The sequence below is a fragment of the Aethina tumida genome, chromosome 2 (assembly GCF_024364675.1).
Source record: "Aethina tumida isolate Nest 87 chromosome 2, icAetTumi1.1, whole genome shotgun sequence".
In the NCBI taxonomy this organism is placed as follows: Eukaryota; Metazoa; Arthropoda; class Insecta; order Coleoptera; family Nitidulidae; genus Aethina; species Aethina tumida.
In genome coordinates this window covers 29,022,988-29,028,184 of record NC_065436.1, presented here as the reverse complement: position 1 = coordinate 29,028,184, position 5,197 = coordinate 29,022,988, and the positions used below count along the sequence as shown (strand labels likewise).

General features: G+C 31.2%; 2 non-coding genes across 2 annotated transcripts; both read right to left on the bottom strand.

Annotated features, from left to right (window-relative positions):
- Window positions 1–1,471: 1,471 nt before the first annotated feature.
- Trnat-agu (transfer RNA threonine (anticodon AGU)) lies at window positions 1,472–1,545 on the bottom strand. Its single transcript has one exon. It is a non-coding gene; the product is annotated as a tRNA-Thr (tRNA).
- Window positions 1,546–3,332: 1,787 nt separating this feature from the next.
- Trnat-agu (transfer RNA threonine (anticodon AGU)) lies at window positions 3,333–3,406 on the bottom strand. The gene has a single exon. It is a non-coding gene; the product is annotated as a tRNA-Thr (tRNA).
- Between the last annotated feature and the right edge of the window lie 1,791 nt (window positions 3,407–5,197).

Sequence of the window (5,197 nt, the reverse complement as noted above, 5' to 3'; positions counted from 1 at the left end):
TTGGCGATTCTTCAATTCATACACCATCGATACAGTTCCCCGGTGACGTGTGGATTTTTGATGTTTTTTCTGAAGACATAAAAATTCGGGGTGTTGATCGACCGTGACATATAATAAAACGCCATTAACAAGGTGTTCGGGCAATAATCTTACTTGCATTGGTGGAGTCACGTACAATTAGGTCCTTATCTGAGCATCGTTTTATTGAAAATCCGAATCGATATTTATCTATAAAATTTATGAAATCTCACGTTTAGAGAGTATCCAGATTTTTTACGGTACAAAACCTTTATATTAAAGTCCCGACAAAGGGATCGCCTCATTTTATCCGGCCGGATATGGCGGGTCCTCGCCAAGGATTTTCCGTAGCGCTTTGTTATAGAAAAACACTTTGGTATTTTACATGAACAACTGATGTTTTATAGATTTTAGGATTCAAATTTTTTTCTTTTAAGGGATTAGGTAAATTACATTGTTTTCTTTATGAGGCCCTCCATCAAAAAGTCTAATATTCAAAATAAATAGCTGCGTTTGTATGACTGCGGTAAATAAGTAAGCGGGGAAAATAATAAAAACGTTCCCGGCAGGATACAAATAGCGAAAAACCTGTTTGCTTAAAAAGGCATTCGTCGAAATGAAAAAGTCCTAAGCCTCTAAAATACCGTGTCGCCTTTCCCAATATTATTCCTAAAAATAACCAACGTTGGCGATCGCCTTTAATATATATTCACCGATCCATCAGCCAAGACAATTCCGTTTCCGGTTGTCAAAACTATGTGAAAACAATTTACCCCGTGGATTCCCGTGCGGGGGGGTACGGGGTGTCCGACGCGTCCAAAAACCGTCGTAATAACCTCCGGGAGTGATATATTAAGCCGCCGGAGCGAAGATGACTGTGCGTGCGTCTTTCAAGACGCCTCGACACTTTGACGGACGTTGAGTGATCGCGTATTTACGCGTAGACTTCAAAACCCGACTTGCAAGTTGGTACCGGCGCGGACGGCCCGGGGAAGCCCGTACATGCAAGTTCCAAATTAATAATTACCGAAGTAAATTATGGACTGTCGACGCTAGGGTTTCATTTCGAACGTCAAATTATGCAGATAAATTGGTCAGTTGTTGGGCCGAAAACAAATAACTTTACGCGGTGGCGTGACAACGGAAAAAAGCCGGGGTGTTTGGGGTAATCGGGGAGGTGGAGTGAGTGTCAGCTTTTAAAGTTTTACTTAGGGACCCGCTGTTTGATTCATTGAGGTTAATTTTGAGTTTTTTATGAAACATGCATGAACTAGGTTGTTCTCAATTTCAGTGTTACAATAATAAAACCTACTAATTAAAAAAATCTGAAATATTTTGTTAATTAAATAAAATAAGTATAAGCAAATGTAAATTTTAATATAATGCTTATCTTAACTTATTTGATACATTTATTTATCTATATAAAAATTTTTTGAAAATTCAAAAAAGGGATAGGCCCCGGCGAGATTCGAACTCGCGATCTCCTGTTTACTAGACAGGCGCTTTAACCAACTAAGCCACGGCGCCGTTGTGACATGTTAAAAAATATTTCGTTCTTATTATATTGTCAATTATATAATTTTTTTTAATTTTTATATTTTTTTTTTAGAATACCGTCCATTTTTTTTCACTTTTTACTTTTTCTACTTATTTACTTATATACTAAGAAAAAATTATATACATATATTTTACACATTATTTTATATTTTTAAAATTATGTAAGGTAACAGTGGATAATATAATCTATCTGAAGGAAATTGGAAAACAAAAAAATATTATGTTTCATCAATTAGTTTTGATGGAAATCAGTTACAAAATTCAATATATTATAAACATCAAATGCCTGTCTGAAAAAGGATTCATACAACAGAATTAATTTAAAATTCTTAAAAAATATATAAATTTTGTCGCCTAACAGCTATAGTAATTTTTTTGGGATGACCTCTCTGGGATGGATTTCTTCACTGTTTCTCTTGAGTTATTCTTTTGTTTTATAAAAAGAATTGAATATGCATTTGTAACATTCTTAAGTTTTTCAAATTATTACATAAATATCTCACTTAATTTGAAACAAATAACATCACGACTTAAAAGAAATTTATCTTTGACTTGAATACAACAAATAAATTTGACTAATGAACTAATCATTGAAATTATAATTTTTTAAATACACTAGTGAATAATTTGAATAAAATACAGGAAAAATGATATTTGGAATCTAGTCGTAATTGTTCATTAATATGAATAATCTTTGGAATTATAATTTTTTAAATACATAAGTGATTCATTTCAATAGATTACACGAAAAATATGTTTTGAATCACATTTCAGAGAATTCACTTTATTAGTAATGTTTCATTTCCTCATATTCATATTTTATAGCAATAGTATAATTATAATAATTTCTTTGCTGATGCTTCTTTATGTTGTCTCTTTTTTCTTAAAATATATATGCATATGTATTTTTAATATTTTTATTTTACACAAATTGTTCACAGAAATATTTTTAGATATTTAATTTACCATATTTTAAAAAACATTTTGACTTTTAAAAAATTAATCTTTGACATTTATTATAACAAGTAATATTTATAACATAATCCATTAATAAAATAATAAATGGAATTATAATTTTTTATGTACATAATTATTTCAATAGATTGCAAGAAAAATTGCTTGTATCACATTTTATGAGAAATTTTTCTTTCTCTCATATTCATCTTTTATAACAATTTTACGTATTTTACAAACATTTTCAACTGGTATAGGAATTTCTTCGCTGATTTTATTTATCTAGTCTCATGTTTTATTAAAAATAACCATATATATTTATAATATTTTTATTTTACTAGCAGAGTAATTTTTTCACTGTTTTTTTTTTTTCAATTACTCTTTGTTTTATAAACAAGTGTGCATACGTGTTTGTAACATTTTATTTTATTTTATTCTATATTATCTTATATTTTACAAAGTTACAGATTTTAGATTAATTTTTTCGCTAATTTTGTTTATCAACTTCTTTGTTTTATAAAAAATACTCATATATTTTTATGCAAATAGTATGTATAAATGTTTTCATTTAATTTAATTTAACCTCATTCCCATAACCTTGAAAAAGACGTATGTATTTATTTTATTTTAATATAATCGTTTTGTTTTATAAATAAATATTTGCTTGCAAGTACAAATACTCCGTATTTGTGTTAAATGAAATTTATCATTAATCTTCCATAAATTAAATAATATTTATAACCTCCAATCCATTAATTAATTAAAGTCAATAGTCAGTTGAATAGATCACATATACAAAAAATAGGCCCCGGCGAGATTCGAACTCACGATCTCCTGTTTACTAGACAGGCGCTTTAACCAACTAAGCCACGGCGCCGATATGTAATATTTTCACGTCAGAAAATCGTCAAAATTTAATACATCCTAAAATTTCCACTTTGTCTCTTTTCCAATTTCCTCCAGAAACAAATCTCTCCGCTCCGGCGGCGCCCAACTTTTAACCCCGCATTAATAGGACGCCGCGATCACAACACGGCGCAACAGGAAGGAAACACACCGAAGTTAATTCGATAAAATTCAAGAATAAAGTTGCTCCAAAACAAAGGGAGATCGCAGGAAATTCGTAGATAACTCCGGCTGATTGCGCCATCCCGGGCCGTATGAAGTCTGTTCAAGAATGTCAACACGGACGTCGGCAGATGGCTGCTATGTTCGTTGCAATTTCGAGATTTGCGGAATGAACACATGGTAAACTCGTAACGTTTCACTGTCGCCACTCGACACCGAACGTCGTGTAAATCCGAAAACTGAGATCGTAATATCTTGCAGGGACATGTCTCAAAACAATATAACTTGTCATATTTAACTTGTGAAGTTTCGGTCGGTCCTATTCAATAGCGTGGTTAGGGGATGATCATTCCCATACTGCACACTGCAGACGTTGGATAAAAATTGTTCTGTTTGTTTGCTGTTACGGCGTTATTTAAACACGACTTATCTCTGGCTTTAAAACCGACTGTTTTTAAGTTGAAAGTAATAAAAAAGTTGGAATTGAGGATTTGTTTGCTTTGTTTTGATAAATTTTTATTGCCGAATATGTATTCCATCAGTGACACAGTGTTTTATCAACCCCAAGCACACATAAAAATTAGGTGAGACTTAAATGAATGGTCAACATTCTTTACTGCTTGCTTTTATGACAGTTGTGGTTTTAGAAGACGCAATAAAAGTAATACAAATAGAACACCAAGAGTCTATTTATGTTAACTACACATGTTATGAGATATACAAACAACCCCTGTTCTAAATTATCCATCAGTAAAATAGTTTAGTATTCCATTAAGGTTTATTTGAATACTTAAGTCAAACATAATTCTCCAAATTACACTACTCAACAAATACGAAAAAGATATATATAGTGTGATGTAACAGAGCACATCTAGATAGAATAGATTTATTCCATTGATTTTTTTTTTTAAATATTAACCTTTTAAAAAATAATAATTAAGAAATTAAACAAAAATCAGTGTCACAAACTAAAAATAGATCGGCCCTCCTCTTTGATAATGATATTATCGAGATTTTCTTGTGATATCTCATCCCAGGTGAACTGAATCTAAATCTTAGTTCATTAAGAGTTCGTGCAGAGGTACGTGAATTCGTTAAGCATCGTCCCATTATATCCCACACATATTCGATTGGAAAAATGTCTGGAGATCAGAGTGGGCAAGGCAGTATATTTACATGGGAGGTTTCTAGGAAGGTTATCTTGCTGAAAAATTATTCCGAGATCTTTTCATATGCAGGAAAGAAAACTAAAAAAACTAAAGGTGACCTATTACCATAAGCAATAGCACCCCATAGCATTAAACATATAGTGTTGTGAACATGCCTCTCCGTAACAAAACGGTAAAAAGTTTAAATGGGAAGGGTGAAGTGAATTTTAAGATATCTTGCAATAATTCTCAAGTAATTTTTTCAGTTTTTCGTCTTCTTTTACTTTATTAAAAATTCAAAATCGCTTAATTTTTAATTCAATTTCTTATCCTTTAGCATTTTTCTAAGTTATGGTTCAACAAATATTCCTTCTTTAAGCTTAGCATCAATTAGTTTAAAGTTTTTAAATGCATCTCCCTCTTTATATAATGCTTTAAAAAAATATTTTATC